Raw genomic sequence first — 18,411 nt, 5'->3', positions numbered from 1 at the left:
GGATGTCGCATGCCTATTTTCATGAATCTGAAGAAATCACATGACTCAGACAGGAAATATCTCTCCTTTTCTCTCTATTTCCTTCTTTCCTCCTTTCTCTTTCATTTTTGTTTGTAAAATGGAGTTGGCCCGCAACAATGTGTGGCCATGGTCAGAGCTGTCCAGGTTTGATCTTCTACTGCACGGCTTTGATCGTATACTTTTGAATCAGATATTTTTCCCGTGCCTGGCAGCCAGGAAGGCTGCACGCATCGGTCGGGACTGGCATGACTCAGCGACAGCCATCCTGCTCATCCGGCTGGTGCTGACCGGGTCTGGCTCCTGCGCCTCGGCCTTGCAGCGGCGACCCTTGTGGGAGGTCTACGCCTTTGTGCTCGTCGGAACCAAGATGTGGCCGATCTTCCTGTATGTGCCTGCCCTATGGTGAAGACGCACACCATTTTGCTCCATTGAGTGGCCATTAAACATCTCAAGCTGTCAAAGAATGAAGCTTTCTAATTGCTTGACTCTTGCTGCAGTAGTGCCCCTACAAACGCCTGTACTCACGAACATTTCGAGATACGAACTGGAGCCTCGCAATTTGTTGCATCTACTTCAGAACATCCAAAGTGAAGCATCCGTTAGCAGTGTAAAAAACAAGAAGTGTAGTCAAAGATCTCTGCAAAGACAATCGATAAAACTGGCGAAGACATGCGTATTGACAGTTTCAATTCACACTGGCTGCCAGCAAGACGTCGTCGCCATTTGTTAGCCGTCCACAAGCCATCTGCAAGCCGTTCGCTTGGCTCGCTTGGCTCCTGCGCCTCGGCCTTGCAGCGGCGACCCTTGTGGGAGGTCTACGCCTTAGTGCTCGTCGGAACCAAGATGTGGCCGATCTTCCTGTATGTGCCTGCCCTATGGTGAAGACGCACACCATTTTGCTCCATTGAGTGGCCATTAAACACCATCTGCATCTACCCCGACTGAGTGCCCAGGATGCTGCTCACACGTTTGCCTGTTTTGTGATGTTTTAACGATTCACAACATGGGTCCATTGACTCGCACAGTTGACTACGATTCGCCCGCTGAACTAAACTGCCCTTACGCCCGAGCATGGACCCTGTGGAGGATTTTTGTGTGTTTTCAGTGTTTTTTTGGCTATTGAGGGGTGCGGTGTGGCAGACGTCAGGATCATTTACATAATTTGCATTATTTAGGCCTCTCACCAGATGGCCTGCTCTTTGCTTTGATGACTTGTCCCTTTCGCACATATTGGTTTTCTTTGTGGCGCCGTTGTGAGTGGCAGCCTTTTCTAGAAACCTATTGAGTTGCACTCATGTCATCTGTATGTCTTTTATATCCCCACTTTTTGGTATGAATCCTGCTGGAAACCTGAATTTACCCCCAGGAATCAATAACGTAGTATCTGACCGATCCACCGACCGACCTACCTACCTATCTAAACACAAAACGTACTTTCTCATGGTAGAAGAGCTAAACTTCCGAAATCATGTTCCAAAAGCGTATCAATGTGAACAGAAGGATGGCTATTGTTTACAGCTCGGTGGGTATTGTGTGAACTCAACTCTTCAACGAAGACCCCGCGCCCCATAATCTTGTGATATCCATCCAACCACCCAAACAACCATCCATCAACAATGAACTTTTCATTCTTGGAACGATGAACTTAGTTTAAAAAAAATCAAATTTTGAATAAGTTCATTTTAAAATTTGTGAACTTAACTTCGAACTAGTTCGTAGATAAAATGAACTTTCCCACCACTGCTGATCTATATCATCGTGTTTTTTGAATAGGAGACAAATGTACTCTAGCAATCACGCTCCAAAAGATAGAGAAAAACCCTTTGCTGGCAAGTAGGGTAGTTGGACATACATAGTTGATGGTTCAGTTCATGACTGAGGACAGCAGCATGGATCTATCATATTAAATTAGTGTATTAGAGAGCAAAGCAAGGCATTTTTATTTGTGAGCACCAGTCATACAGAGGCATCTCAAAGTGGTTCACGGAAAACAAAAGACAGTAAAAGCAGCATATAAAACAATTAATTAAAATCTAAATAAAATAAAAAAATGAATTAAAATTACAAAAAAAGAGCAAATAAAGGACCAAAACAGAACGCCTATAGCAGCTTACATGCAACAGAAACAGAAAAAGACCAGGAAAAGTTTTCAACTGGGAGTGTAAAGTGGCATATTTAAAATAATCCGTAAATTGGTTTTATATGTGTGAAGCATCAGTCTGGTGCAGTGGTGGCCAACCCGTGCGTGGCTCGCGAGTCGCATGCGGCTCTTTGCCTGGTTTCATGCGGCTCTTTTATGTTCATATCAACATTCGTGTTTGTGGTTTTATTTTTTGTGCGTGTTGCTTCGCTTGAGTTCAACATGGTATTTACGTCAAATGCGTATGCGCATGAGGTGAAATCCCGCAAAGGAGGAGGGGCAAACCCATTCGAGGAAATAGAGTCAATTTCGCTCTCAAAATGGTAGGTAGAAAATACACAGCGAAATGATATGAAGATGAACACAGGACGTTTTTAACAGAGTGGGCAAGTTTATATTTTTTTGTTGAACATTCTGCCTGATATGTCAGACGTCATTAGCGCATTTCAAACCTTCAAATCTTCAGCGCCACTTCAGTTCACTTCATGTTAATATCGATACGGACTTTCCAAAAAGGACTGAATTTTGCAAGCGCAAGTTCGAGACTTTGAAAAGTCAGGCAGAAAAACGGGTACAGTTTTTCCAAAACATTACAAAGCACTCATAGACTGTTACGCTTGCATCACATCAACTGTCTTGGAACATTGCACGGGCTAAAAAGCCATACAATGAAGGGGATTTTGTTAAATAATGCTTCAGTGATGGTGTTGAAATATTGTCTCTTGAAAACGACAAACCAAAACGAATGGTATCAGACATCCAACAAACGGAATTGCTTCGAGTAGCAACAACATAATACAAGCCAGATTTGAAGACGAGTGTTCAAGGCAAGGAATGCACGAAGCAAGATGCATGTTTGTAAGTGGAAAAAACGCTATTGTAAATTATGTTTTTGTTTGTGGACTTTGTTGAACTGAGTTTGTGTGTGTGAGATAGTGCACACAATGTTCACTGTTGAAAATGACTGGCCTATGGTCTTAGTACTGTAGGAGTCCATTTCTGTCATTAACATGTTGGTGCGTGACATGATAATGTCACAATAAATTTGGCTGAGCAGAGGTGTGTGTGTGGGGGGGTGCTAATGTGTATGATGTGGCTCTTTGCGTAACAGTAAAAAATGTGGCATACACTTCATTATGTAGAATTTATGAGAATTCATAATATTGTGTTTTTTTCCCCAAACGGTAATTTATCTTTAAGTGGCTGGTGGTGTAAGGTTACACTCGCCTGACTTGTGAGTGGGCAGTCGATTCCCACTCAGTGGCATGTGAGTGTGATTGGTTTATCGTCTCTCAATGTGCCCTGCGACTGACTGCCTGGTGACCAGTTCAGGGTGTAGTCAGCCTCTTGCCCGATGTCAACTGGAATAGGCTTTATCAGGGTATGGCATGAATTCAATTACACTTTTCTGATAAGGTTTTGGTCAGGCACGTGGCAGAGGGGGTTGTTAATCACTTTCAGCTGCATTGGTGTTGATGAAATTAACAACAGGTACACTTGAGGGGCAGCAAAGAGATGGTCCCCAAAGCAGGACTGGTTTTGCAGGTGGAGGCCATTTCAAGCTCCTCACTCTTGATCTTTTTTAAAATGTTTTTCCACAAGTGTTGGCTTTAGCAAGAGTCTTTATCACAACTGGAAGCATGAGGCGATTTCTTACCCCTTCTGAAGTTGCGCAGATTGTCTAACTCCTCCAGGATGAAACATCCATGTGTGCTTTGATGATGTGATTTGATGTGTCTCCCAGTACAATCTCCAGAGCATGGAGGAGATTCCAGGAGACAGGCAGTTACTCTAGGAGAGCTGCACAGGGCCATAGACGGTCCTCATCCCATCAGCAGGACCAATATCCGCTGTTTTGTGCAAGGAGGACCAGGTTGAGCACTGCCCGAGCCCTACAGCAGGCTACTGGTGTTAATGTTTTTGCCCAAACAGTCAGATTCACAAGGGTGGCCTCAGGGCACGACGTCCTGTAGTGTGCCCTATGCTCACTACTCAGCACCGTGGCGCTCGAGTGGCATTTGCCATAGAACTCCAAAATTGGCAAGTCCGCCACTGGCGCCTTGTGCTTTTCACAGATGAGAGCAGGTTTACCCTGAGCACCTGTGATAGACGTGAAAGGGTCTGGAGAAGCCAAGGAGAGCGCTATGCTGCCTGCAACATCATTCAGCATGACCGGTTCGGTGGTGGGTCAGTGATGGTCTGGGGAGGCATTTCCATGGAGGGACAAACAGACCTTTACAGGCTAGAGAACGGCAGTCTGACTGCCATTAGGTATCGGGATGAAATCCTTGCACCCATGGTCAGACCGTACGCTGGTGTAGTAGGTACTGGGTACCTCCTGATCCACGACATTCCCGGCCTCATGTGGCAGGAGTATGCAGATAGTATCTGGAGGATGAAGGAATTGACACAATTGAATGGCCTTCACAATCACCTGATCTAAACCCGATAGAACACCTTTGGGACATAATGTTTCGGTCCATCAGATGCCGCCAGGTTGCTCGTTAGACTTTCCAGGAGCTCACTGATGCCCTTCGACAGATCTGGGAGGACATCCAAGTCAAGTCAAGTTTATTTGTATAGCCCTAAATCACAAGCAGTCTCAAAGGGCTTCACATAGACAATCAATTGACTATTATTCTCAAAGCATCCCCTGATCTTGGGCTCCTAAAAGGGCAAGGAAAATCCAAAAACCCTACCAGGGGAAAAATGAGAAACCTTGAGAAGGGACCACAGATGGAAGGATCCCCCTTTCAGGATCACCAGGCTGCAATGGATGCAAAGAGGGCACATAAAATACATAATATGGAAATCAAAAAGTGGATGTCCATGCCAAAGCAAGTCCTAGCAGTGTCCTCTAGGAGGGTAATCCGCTGCAGTTCCCTCATGGTGAATTGGTCCACGAGAATCTAGATAGCCGCTGTCAGCTTGGGTGTCACCTAGCCACCTCCCCAGCCGGGGAGGGGTGGGGGGAGTGGGGTCGGGGAGAGGGAGCAAAAACAAACTCCAGCCAAATCGGCCACTACAGGTTAATTAAAGGCCATATCATAGAAATATGTCTTTAAACGTGTCTTAAATGTTTCTACTGAGGTAGCAGTTCTAATATCCATTGGTAGGGCATTCCAGACCTCTGGAGCTTGAATAGAAAATGCTCTAGCCCCTGCAGACATTTTCTTGGCCCTCTGTGTCACTAAAAGACTAGCGTTTTGCGAAGGTTACGAGACGGAACATAAGGAACTACTAAGTCGAAGAGATATGAAGGCGTTAAGCCATGGAATGATTTATAGGTTCATAGAAGAACCTTGAAGTCACATCTTAAATGGACCGGGAGCCAGTGTAAGTTGGCTAATATTGGGGTAATGTGATCAAATTTTCTTGTCCGTGAGAGCAGCCTTGCAGCAGCCTTTTGTACTAACTGTAGACTTTTGATAATGGACTTGGGAACCTGCGTGAAGCTGGCCCCCCCACACACGCAAAATTTAAGGAAAATAGTTTGTTTCGTTTGTGCAGCAAAAAATTTCGTTTGTGCAGCAACGATTTTCGAGTTATAAAAGATTATTTTAAAAGTCATCCAGAGTTCACCCAGCCCCCCCTTTTCCTCCAAATGGACCCAAAATGATATCGTTCGTTTGTGCTTCGTTTGTGCTGGTTTGTGCAGCAAAAAGTTTTGTTTGTGCTGCTCCGGTTTTGTAGATATTAATTAATTTTGTTTGCGCTTAGTGAATAATTCAATTTGCCATTTATTTAATATTTATTTTCGAGAGATGTCAAATCCTTGCTCCATAGATCGTTGATTAACCATTTGTTTGTGCCATTGCAATTTTTCATTATTAAAATCATGCATCTTCGTTAACCCCCTGTCATGTATTAGTTTCTAACAATTTTTCACTTGACATCCTGATAACTCCTCAATTCTTATACATGTATTATCCAACTAATTACCATGCAAAGTGAACTCTGCAGGCCGGTAAGAGATATTGCAACAGGGTGGCGAAAAATAAAGACGTGCAACTTTTTCAAGCGAAGATTTAAAAACAGTGAGTGACAGAAAGTGTTTTTTTCTGGGAAGTGACGATCGACCATCAACCAATGTAAGTAAAATGTGTAAAGAAAAACCGAGTTCATACAATATAGAATTAAAAACACCGCAGGTAGTCTGAATAGCTAATTAGCTAACATTGTCTTATTAGACGCGTGTAATTTGCACAGACCAAGACAACTAAATTTCTAAAGAAAGCATGCTTGATACATTTTGATGTCAAAATAAATTTCCCTTTGCATCATTTTTCCGTCCATGCATAGCAATTATAATTAAAGCGCATGTGTAATTCTAATTATTCAAGCAATGAATCCTGATTATATTTATTTGTCCTTCAACTAGATGCCAAAACAACCAGCAGTAGACAATGATTTAATTGTTGCAGTTCTCTGCTCATCAAAAGAGGCCATATTTGAAAATGCCAACATAGCCACTCCAACCGCTACTGTGTGGACAGATCTGAGTGACCAGTTGGAAAAGAAGATGTCTGCAAAGGCTCTGTACAGTTCACCTCACAGTGACAGCATCAAAGACATTGGACTTGGCAAGTTTTTCTGTCACTATTGGAGTCAAACACAAATGCATGTGTACAAGAGCTTAAAGAAATCTCACCCAATATTATGTGTTGATGCAACTGGCTCAATAGTTAAAAAAACAGATGAGACCGAATGGCATGTCTGGCCATATCGTCCTGTATCAGGGTGTTATGACAGGGCATACCAGTTCCAGTGTCCCAGTCGTGCAGATGCTGTCAGAGAAGCATGATGTTAATGCTATCACACAGTGGCTGAAGGAATGGATCCATGCAGGTGCATCTGTTCCTAAAGAAGCAGTGAGTGACTTTTCTCTGGCGATTCTTGGAGCTTTCGTCAAAGCTTTTACCCCTCATCCTGATCTGAAGAGCTACATCAATGAGTGCTTTAACATTTCACGTGGGAATCAACCTGGACGTCTACCCCCATGTTTTGTCAGGGTAGATGTAGCACACTGTATTAAGATGATCTGCTGATGGGACTGCCTGAAAAACCAAAGACCTCGTGTTAAGGATTTCTTTGTCAGGTCAATAGCACAGCTTCTTAAGTCACAATGTTTGCAACATGCAAAAGAACTTCTTCGTGCTATCACCATTGTGGCACTGAGTGAGACAGAGGGTAATGACAATTCTGGAGCCCCTATCCCATCAGAAAAGTCCAAGAAATACTTGAGAGCGCAAATTGCAGAAGAATTTGTCCCCATTTCAGATGAGGACGTTGAGGGACAAGAACCAGGTGATGCATTAAATCAGCACATCCAGACTAATGTCCGACAGTGGGTGACAGAAATATGTGAGGAGAGCAGGTCACTTGCCATGACTGATGGGGATCGGGACAACATCCACTTCCTCCCTGAGATCATTCCCCACATAACAAGACTTGGAAGTGACTTGTCACTCTGGACAGCAATAATGGTCCCTCTCTTTAAAAGCACCAGCATCACTGCAAGTTCCGCAGCTGTTGAAGCAGAGTTCAAAAACGTAAAAAAAGGCCTTTTCAAGCATGAAAGCCTACCCATTCGTGTGGACCGGTTTGTTGCTAGTCATCTTTCCTTCATTGAGGGAAACATGCGGATTTGCTGTGCAAAACAAAAAAGTGAAAAAGATGTGTGTGATGCCACGACCGTCAAAGAGCCTGACAATGTCTGCACTACTTCTCAAACTGAAGTAGTAAACAAAAGGGAAAAAAAATCTCATCCTGGAGGGGAGCCAGATGCATCTACTCACAGTCTTCCAATGGATGACAATGCAGTTGAAAACTGGAGAGGTTTAGCGGTCCCACCGAAAAAAAGAAAGACAACTTCATATCTCTCTCCTTGTCCTGAATGGCTGCATATTGATACACAAGTGGGCTGGAAAAAAGTCAAGGTGTTGAAAAACGGGAACCATCAACAGCCTGTTAAACTTCGCACATCAAAAGTGTCTGTGCTCAATACTTGTGCATTTGATGCTGTCTGTCAATGCTTATGCTGTTCTTTCTGTAAAAGTTCTTCATTTGAAAAGACTGTTCTGAACTATGAACGTAGGAACCAATTCCTCCACCTGGTGAAAACCATCACAACACAGGGTGTGAACCCACAGGTATACTCACTGAGGGCAGAACTGCTGGGAGAAATATTCAAACCTGTCCTCCTGACCTCTGGTGCTCTCCAAATTGATGCACAATGCCACGTCTCCACTGTAATTGAGAGCGCAATGAGGAATATCCCAAATATTTATTTGATAAGACAATGCTCCTCACAGCACTGCAGTTTAAGCCAACAAGTAACAAGGCAAGTTTCACTTGTTTGTGTAAACATTGCTGTCCTGCAGACCTGTGGCATGGCTCATCTTCAGACTGCTGCTGAAGAGGAACTCAGCCTTTCTGACTCTCTCTGCCTCAGGCCAATTGAAAATCCTTCCCAGTGTCCGTCTTCATTCAAAACACAGGACAACAGTACAGGCAAGGCTCTGTGTTAGAGATGTTCTGACTCTAACTTATTTTGCAAGAACCACATGAGAGACAGTATGCCCTTTAAGCACTTGCAAGTGGAGAGCCAGTCCGTTACTGTAGGTACAGCAATGCTCGAACAAACTCTGCCGTTAGTCTCTTACAAGAGCATATTTATTGAGAACAAGTAGGGTGGGGGTGACATTGGACATGTATGGTGGTCACCTCAGCAACTGGTTAATCAGTGCAGAGGGTCCCAGTTTATTGTTTTACGAGGTTGTGGAAATAAAACCTAGTGGAGCATTTTAGATGACTAACTAAGCAAGGATGTTTCCACACCATTTGGATAGTTTCAACAACTGAATGGTTAAACTTTTCAGAGTCAAGGAAAGGTAAAAGGTTTAAACAAAGTTTATCATTCTAGTCTACATCCCAACATAATCATACAATTAAGATAGTTTATAAACCCTAACATATACCTCCTGTTTATCATATGATTATGCCCACCCTGATCAATCAAACATAAGTAAGAAAATATAATGAAGAAAGGAAAACAAAAATCAAAACACAGAAACAACACATCATTGTGCCCATCACTTGCGAAGCATTTTCGATGGCCAAATCATTAAGTTTCTGTAAAACATGCTCGGCTAAACATCATCTACGCAATCTATGTAGATCAATTTTAGTGTGTGAGTGAAAAACCTGCAGCAAGATGTTATAATCCAGGAAAAGTCTCACACGGTCCCTCTGCCTTAGGCGACGAGAATGTTAGAAATAACAACAGTCAAAACAATCTGAATCTATTAAAAAAACTTCATGGCCATGTTTCCCTGCTTCTTCTTTTTGTCTGCAAATCTGTTTCCATTTGAGACTTCATCTGTGCCTGTGGTGTGAGCAGCACATTTACACACAGCAAGTTTAGCAGGTAAACGGATTTAACAAGGAGGCATGGGCTCCTGTTGACAACATCAACCGGCTTACCGGTTGATGTTGTCATCCCCCTGCGCTCACAATTGCATAACCACTTTGATTGTTCCCTTAAGGATCCTTTGAACATGATCCATCCACAAACCACTTTTCTCCTTTATCAAGTGGTGTGTCACTTAAATCTTGTCTGGGTAGCTTTAGATGTTCTGTAGCATCTAAACAGTTATGTGGGGTTCCATCCCCTGGCAACGGGATCAATGTTGCTGGATTTAGGACTGTGCAAGTCTTTATCACAATATGCGGTTGTGACAGAAGTGTAGCAGTGTAGGATAGGTGTCTGCGGGTGACAAAAAGTTCATTTTGCTTTGCAGTAGCAACACATCTACAGCATGTGGAACCAGCAAGTCCATTTCGTGGAAAAGGACCACATCTGCGGATAGTGTCACTGCAAGCGCTGCTGCACATACTCCTTGGACACAGTCGGGTAATGATTGAGCCACTAGATCCAATTTTTTTGAATAAAATGCAATTGGTCTTAGTTTACTGCCATGACTCTGCAGCAACACTGAGGTCATAAAACCATTCCTGCAGTCTACCGTTTGCACAAAGGTTTTATTGTAGTCTCGTAAGATAAGGGTTGTGGTTTCCAGCAGAGCCTGTTTCAGTACTACAAAAGCATCCTCCGCTACTGGTGTCCATATTATTTTTTCTGTCATTGCCATGGGGACTCCATGCACAATATTCAGCAGTGGTTGCGTCTTTTCTGCATAATGTGGGATCCATGCTCTGCAGTAATTGAAGAGCCCCAAAAATGACATCATTTGTTTTTTTGTCTCAGGTTTTGGTGCATCTGCAATGATTTGTTTTCTGGTTTTCTGTATCTGTCTTCCAGCAGCTGACAACGTGTGACCTAAATAGTTCACTTCCTGTTTGACCCATTGTAGTTTATTTTTGCTTACTTTATTCCCTGTTTTACAGAGATAGTGTAACAAAGTTAAGGAGTCTTCCTTGCAAGCAGCTTCAGTTTCAGAGGCTATCAAGAGATCATCTACATAAACTAGAAGTTGGCTTTTGTTTGAAATTTGAAAATCAGCCAAACATGCCATGATAGCTTGAATGAAAATAGTTGGACTATCAGCAAATCCCTGTGGCAATCTGGTGTACATATAACTTTGTCCTTTAAAGGTAAACGCAAACCAAAACTGTGAGTCTGGGTGGATTGGCACTGAGAGAAATGCATTGCTAAGATCAATTAATGTGAAAAACGTCTGGTTGGGTTTCAAAGTGTTCAGAAGTGTGTGCGTCAGGCACATTAGGTGCTCTTTTCTGTACTGCTTCATTTACTCACTTTTTGGTTCTTTTATCACAAACAGGGTATTTTGGTTACATTACCTGACATGTTTCGGCATGAACTTCCGCCTTCATCAGAGTGTCACTGTTGTAATCGTGACGCGTCTTTATCAGCTGATCGAACAATGAAGGCGTGACTCACCTGTCAGATTTGACAGATGAGTCACGCCCTCTGCTGTCCCTTCACCTCTCCAAAATGCTGCTCCAGGTGGTAGAGAGCATGTAGGCTCCCTCGTCTCTGTTGATGGTCCTCGGGCCTCGTTTACGGATCTCAATGGCCTCCCTGATCCAACGCTGATGTTTATTTTCTTCGGTGCGGATGACTCTGGCCTTTTCCCAGTCCATGATGTGGTTCTCTCTTTTACAGTGGTCGGTGATGGCTGATTTGTAGTGTTCCTGTTCCGCTTGCTGTTTTATTGCTCTTGTTTGTCTTATTGCTGTCTCCTTCTCACACTCCTTTTTGTGTTCCATTTTTCTGGTGATGAAATTTCTCCCTGTCTCCCCAATGTATGATTTATTACATGATTTGCATGGTATCTCGTATATGGAGTTGCATTTATTTTCCGGGTTGATTCTGTCTTTTGGGTGGACCAGTATCTGACGGAGTGTTGTGTGTGGTTTGATAGGTGTGTTTATGTTATATTTTTTCATGGCCCTTTTGATGCGTTCCGTAATGCCTTTGACATACGGCAACGTCACCATACCGCTGGGTTCTTGTCTCTGTGTTTTCAATTACACTGCCTTTTTTTGAACAACTGACTGTACCCAAATCTGTGGGACAATGTTTAAAATCAAACAAAAAACTCAGTTTTTAAGTTTTAGGAATTCAAAGTATATCTGAAAGTTTTATGAAATCTGATTTAATGTTTTCTCTTTTAAGGTTACCGCTCTGTGCCTCTAAAGAATGGCTACAATGAAAACTTAGAATTAGCCTCTTTTAGTTGACATACAAGTACTACAGCCAGAGGTGAGTACACAAATTATATCAGAGTACACAAACCTACTTGAAATTTCATGTCCTTGTTTCTCAGAACACAGAAGAAGAGCTGTATTTCTCCTGTCGTCAAATGAGAAAAAAACAAGGAGAGTTCAGCTCAGAAGGACTCCTGTACAATACACATAAAAACATTAAGCTTTCCCCCGCCCCTTACCAACCTTCCACATCAAATCATTTTGTTAGAGAATGCAGCACAAGTGAGAATAGGTAAGCCTCTTTCACATCAAAGAAAAATTTACAGTGTAGTGAAAAAGTATTCTCCCCATCCTGATTTCTTTGTTTTGTTTTTGGTGCATATTTATCACATTTCTTTGTTTTCTTTTTATTGCATATTTATCACACTTAAATGTTCAGGTCATGAACCCAATTTTGATATCTCACACAAACAACCCTTGTATAATCTCTGATGACTAATTTAATCATAAAGGGCCCTACATGCAAAAGTGATTGCCTCTCTTGAGTTAACCATAATTAACCACAGATTTTGGAAAGCTGAGTCCAATTTCACTGGCACTACCCAAATCTGATTCCCATCATATTTGTTAAATTATGAAATTACTCAAATAGTAGCTGTCTGATAAAGTGAATTAAGCTACAAAATATCAATATTAAACTTGTCATGACATAATCTAAAAAGAGTGTAATGAGACAGTGGTCACAAACGTACCAAGAACATGTAAAGAACTGTCAGTCTCATTGGCTTCATTTAATTCTTGTGTGCATGATCACTGGAGGCACTGAACATTCAAAACGTTTCTTCACTTCCTGCCCACGCATTTCAGCAAGAAGTACAAATTCACCTGTTCTAATGATAAAATCATGAAACATTATTGGATTGAAAATAAATAAATGTAAAGCATTGACCATAGAATTAAGTTATTAACATCAGAACCATAAATACGTATGCATATACATATTAATGAGGCAACACTTCATACTTGTCAACTTTGTCAATACTTGTCACAGACTTGCCTCTCTCCAGCCAATTTGTCCAGTTCATCCAAGGTGTTCCCAGGCCAGCACATAGAGACATAGCCTCTGTAGCGTGTCCTGGGTCGTTCTTTGGGTCTCCTGCCGGTGAGACATGCCGTGAACAACTTCAGCAAGGTGTCCAGGAAGTATCCTTATAAGATGCCTAGGCCACCTCATCTGGCCCCTCTCTATGCAATGGAACAGTAGCTCAAGTCCAAGCCCCTCCCAGATTGCTGAGCTTCTCACCCTTTCTCTAAGGGTGAGCCCAGACACCCTGTGGAGAAAACTCATTTTGGCCTTTTTTTCTTTTTTTTTAACCTTATTTACCAGTAGTCTTAACTTAGGCTCTAACAATACTAAACATTGGCCTATGACTTATACTTATCAGCGTTACACAGCACAAAGTCCAATCTCTCTCCTAAGATACTCAAACTTCTGCTTTGATAAAGGCTTGGTCAAGATATCTGCCTTCATATTATCTGTAAAACAGAATTGCAGTTGAATTTGTCCATTCTGCACACATTCACGAATGTAGTGGTAACGAATGTCTATGTGCTTTGTTCTTGAATGCTCAACTGGATTCTTAGCTATGGCAATAGCTCCTTGGTTGTCTTCCAGAATCACTGTTGATGTAACCTCCATTCTTAGATCACTGTGTAGTCGTGTAAGCCAGGTACATTCTTGTGCTGCCTGGCTGAGAGCGACGTATTCTGCTTCAGCTGTTGACAGTGCGACTGTGTTCTGTTTCTTGCTGAGCCAGCTTACTGCTCCTTCACTCAGTAGGAAGACATTCCCGGTTGTAGAACGACGATCATCCGGATCTCCTGCCCAGTCAGCGTCTGAGAAGCCGACTAAAGTTCCAGACTTTGACCTCTGGTACTTGAGAGCGAGGTTTGTAGTACCTTTCAGGTAGCGAAGAACCCTCTTCACAGCAGTCATGTGTGCAGTGTTTGGTTCTGCGTTGAACTTTGACACAGCACTCACTGCTTGTACGATGTTTGGCCTGGTGGCCATTGCTGCGTACAACAGGCTTCCTACAATTGACTGGTAGGTACCTGGATTCACTGATTTATTGACACCATCATTGTTCTGCAACGTCACATTTGCATTAGCTGGGGTTGTGGATTGGCTTTATCCATCCCATATTTCTGAAGAATGGCTTCAATGCAATGCTTTTAATGAAGATACACACAGTTGTTTGTCTTGAATCACTGAGATGCCCAGTATGTAAGACAACTCACCCATGTCTTTCATCTTGTATCTCTTTTTCAGAGCAACTTTCAACTCACTCATGCTCTGCAGTGACACTGTAATCAGAATCAGATCATCAACATAAACAGCTAATATCTATCGCCCCTGTCAAGCTCTCACACACAGGGGTCTGATGTGCTCTGATTGAAACCAAGATCTTTCATGAATTCTTTGAAAGTCTTACTCCAGCAGCGAGGTGACTGCTTAAGGACGTAGATTGACTTTTTCAGCTTGCACACCAATGGCTCTTGGCCTGATTTGACGTACCCGTCTGGTTGCTCCATGTAAATTTCCTCCTCTAGATGTCCATTTAGAAATGCAGTAACAACATCCATCTGGTATGCATGCATGTTATTCTGAACTGCAAAGGACAGCAATGTACGAATTGAGCTGAATCGTACAACAGGTGAGAAAGTTTCATCGTAGTCAGCGCCATACTTCTGTGAGTAACCCTTGGCAACAAGTCTGCACTTGCATCTCTCCACTTCTCCATCACTATGGTGCTTGACTTTGAACACCCATCTTGAACCTATTGGCTTTCTGTCTTTTGGCAATTCCACTAAGTCCCAAGTATCATTTTCAAGCAGGGACTCATACTCCAAATCAGCTGCTTCCTTCCATTCCTTAGCATTAGAGCTCATCATAGCTTCCTACAGTGTACTTGGCTGATTTACATTACAGACATTTGCATGATATTCGACAGTTACTATGTCTGCATATTCATCATAGCCATAACTTTTTGGGGGCTTTCTGACTCTGCCGCATTCTCTCTGAGCTTCATTTTGACATGACATCATGTGTCATCGTTGACTGATGCTCCTTTCTCATCAGGACCACTGCCAGCATCACTGTCTGAACAAGACACTTCCACTTCCTGTTTCCAGTCAAAGTCAGTCTCATTGAAGATGACGTCCCGGCGAATCAGAATCCTCCTTTTCTCCTCATCGAACAGACAATACCCCTTGGCATTGTTGGCATATCCCATGAAGCGATGATACTTCCCAATGGCATTCCTCCAACTCAGGAACTAGGAAGTAAATATTGCCTCCGGTCTATTGACAACAATGGACTTTGTTCGCACTTCCCAAGTTCTTATTTAATATAAATTCATATTGAAAATGGCTAAGGATAGCCCCGTAAAAACGTGCAGTGTGAAAAGCCCTAAAATGTGATAGGATGTGAGGAGTCTTCAGCAGTTTATATGCAGTCAATTTTGGCTTCAGAGATTACACATGGCTAATTTACGTGACAGAGAGTAGCTACAGTAACTCCTGGTTTTGCCTTACCGTCTTTCTCAGATAGTAATCTAACAACGGACGGGGTTATAGAGCTCTGTACGCCAAAACCAGCAGACACAGAGACAGCTTCTTCCCCCAGGCTGTTGCTCTGATGAACTCACACCACTCTTAGAGTCTCAGAGTCATTCCTGTGCAATAACATCCTGCTCTCCACACCTTTTGTGAATTGTCTACACTGTTTGTACTATGTGTCTTCTCTGCATCCATTGCAGCCTGGTCATCCTGGAAGAGGGACCCTCCCATCTGTGGTCTCTTCTCAAGGTTTCTCGTTTCCCCTAGTTGGAGTTTCAGTTTTTCCTTGCCCTCCTGGGAGTTTAAAATCAGGGGATGTTCGAGAATATTTGTCATTTTTCACATGTCCTGAGTGTTGTTAGTCATCTAAATGTTGAACAGAGGCTGTGATGTACCGAAATAAAATTCCTTGTTTGGCACGCTCAAACATGGCGAATAAAAAACTCTCGAATCTTCAATAAACGTTAGTCAAACAACTCTAACCCAATGCTAATAATAGTTGTTTCACATTCGTGTTGGGTGTTACACTAGCATGTTGTGGGTATTGGAATACCATTAAACAAGACCAAAGAGAGAGGATCATAGTGGTAGAGAACATTTATATTGGTAACACAGTAACAACATTACCATTTGTAATTAACAGTGTTCAAACAGTCCAAACACACACACGTCTGTACAAGGTGTTCCACAGAAGTGCTTGTATCCTCTTTGATACAGTTTGTTCCCTGTACTCTTGTCTTCGTCATTTTTCTTGTGCAGAAATCGTGTGTAGTCTCTGTAACATTTGAAATGGTACTTTGCATCTGCAGCAACCAGATCCACCCCACGTATATGGAGGAGCAGGTTTTCATCTTTGTGGGCCTCTGCTGCATTACACAGCCTACCAGCTGTCAGTGTTTCACATGATGTGAGCCTCTCCTTGACCTTCTTCCAATATTTATCACGTCTGCATATTATGCATTGGACTGGAAGGAGATGGGATTTTTCTGTGTTGGTGGTAGTGGTCGTCGCTGAGCGGAGGAGTCTACATACTCTTTGGTATTGCTGTATCATGCTCAGTTACGTGTGCCTCTGCGTCTTCTACATTTGAAAGGGAAACAAAGTGGGATGGGGGGTTAGATAGAGAGATAATGTGATGAACTTTATGTATTGTAGTAGCAATGCTCCAAAATGTATTGGTTGTTTTTCTGTTTCCCAGATGGTCAACCTTGGACGACACTACAGATGTATTCTAGGCCTAATCTAATCTAACCTAGCCTGAGGGGTCTATGGTAATTTTGCAAAATCAAATACTGAGCTGGACACCCCTGCACTGTAGTTACACATTACAAAATCAACATTCTGTTGATTCCTGTCTATTCCAGGCTAGATCTGACCTTGACTCATACATGCTGCGCCCATGTTACAGGATTAAGATGCTGTGTCCATTTTACAGGTCCATGTTACATGTTACACATCTCTCACACCCATATTGATAGCTTTCTCCTGAAGAGAAACACCAAGGCAAATTTCACGGCCAGTCCAGTAAAATAAAATACAGTAATCATGTGTCATATGTTTAAAGTAAATTGCATTTGGAACGAACCTTTTGCAGTCTTTGTCATTTTTTCCTTCCTCTTGCGGGCAGCCTCTGTTCTGTGTGTTTGCAAATTGCACGTAGCATTCTCTGTGGTAACCTGCATTAGCGAGCAAATCTGGAATCGGGCTGTTAACTGTTAAATTCAATGTTTTAACAGCAAATTGTGCTATTGCACTCTATGGGCCATTTAAATTCATACGGAAGAGGATTAGGGCCAGTGAAGAAGAAAAAACGAGGGCTGACAGGATTCTGACTTTTTTTCTCAGAATTCTGACTTTAAAGTCAGAATTAAAAAAATTCTGAGAATAAAGTCAGAATCGTTTTTTTTTTTCTTCACTGGCCCTAATCCTCTTCCGTAAAATTCGCCCACTGCAATGTACAATAAATAAATTTGACCCAACTCAGGTTCACTTTAATCGCATTCGGCCCGCCCTCTATGAAGGTCAATCAGGTTCACTTAAATCGCATTCGGCCCGCCGTCTATGAAGGGTAATTAGACATCCACTGCAGTAGCTGGGAGTGTGCGCCAGTAGTAATCGCTCTACAGTGTAGAGCGCACGAGACATACGCACACACAGCACAGAGCAGGCGATAAAAAGACCAGTGGGACACCATGGAAAAATATCGAACAGGGTTGAAAAGAACGGCGGAGAGAGACGGAGATAAGAGAATTGAGAGTCACACGACAGCTAACACAAGGAAATATGACGAAGCTCGGCTTCAGTGCGACTACGATGGAAGACGAGGAAATACCGGTGTGTTTACTGTGCCTTACAATGTTGGCAGCGGACCGTATGAAGCCAAATTAAGGCGTCATTGCACCCCAATCGCGCTGATAAGATGCTTGAGGTTTTTCAGCAAAAACGGGCTGAATATTGCCATTAATCATCCCACTTTGTGAATGCTACTTCAGTCAATCAGCAAGCACTGTAAGCATCATATAAAGCAGTGTACCAAATTGCTCAGTGCAAGAAAAAAACACACTATTGCAGAAGAGCTGATACTCCCTGCAGCCGTGGATATGGTCTCCGTCATGCTGCCTTATTATGAGCACAATTTGTTTTATTCATTTTTGTTTTGTAGGTTAAAATTGGTGCTTACGTATTATCGGGAGGACCTTTAAAAAAACGACTCAAAAATTAAAGTAAATTATTTATTGAAACGATAACATTACATTTGTAATTCCGGAGGCCAGAACGTCGCAATTGCTTCCAAAAGTGACTCAAAGACATCAGTACAGGCAACATGCTTCCGCCACATGAATTCGGCCAAATACGACTCCAAATGGTGACGTGCAGTGCCACAGTGCTTCTTGTTTCGCCACTTTGCCGATCCCCATAGGCGTTCCACTGTCTGCGTA

The 18,411-nt window shown here is 42.6% G+C and overlaps 1 protein-coding gene and 2 long non-coding RNA genes across 7 annotated transcripts in view; 1 reads left to right on the top strand and 2 right to left on the bottom strand.

The window, feature by feature from the left end:
• Window positions 1–18,411, bottom strand: part of LOC147056179 (uncharacterized) — a 232,473-nt gene that overhangs the window by 195,764 nt on the left and 18,298 nt on the right. The gene's annotated exons all lie outside the window — the stretch shown is intronic.
• On the top strand, window positions 454–17,276 carry LOC147056180 (uncharacterized). Of its 5 annotated transcripts, none has more exons than XR_015066368.1 (7): window positions 454–3,019; window positions 11,823–11,909; window positions 11,974–12,146; window positions 12,906–13,057; window positions 13,699–13,958; window positions 14,184–14,358; window positions 14,465–17,276. It is a non-coding gene; the product is annotated as an uncharacterized LOC147056180 (long non-coding RNA). The 5 variants fall into 5 exon arrangements; XR_015066367.1 differs by having other exon boundaries at window positions 13,699–14,358; window positions 14,465–14,568; window positions 14,994–17,276; XR_015066370.1 differs by having other exon boundaries at window positions 454–2,484; window positions 13,699–14,358.
• Window positions 7,794–8,388, bottom strand: LOC147056181 (uncharacterized). Its single transcript, XR_015066371.1, has 3 exons — window positions 8,324–8,388; window positions 7,960–8,084; window positions 7,794–7,811 (listed from the first exon to the last, which is right to left on the bottom strand). It is a non-coding gene; the product is annotated as an uncharacterized LOC147056181 (long non-coding RNA).

This window comes from Syngnathus leptorhynchus, chromosome 6 (assembly GCF_054491065.1).
Source record: "Syngnathus leptorhynchus isolate UIUO chromosome 6, UIUO_Slep, whole genome shotgun sequence".
In the NCBI taxonomy this organism is placed as follows: Eukaryota; Metazoa; Chordata; class Actinopteri; order Syngnathiformes; family Syngnathidae; genus Syngnathus; species Syngnathus leptorhynchus.
The sequence above is the reverse complement of the archived record's forward strand: the minus strand, read 5'-3'. Positions and strand labels throughout refer to the sequence as shown.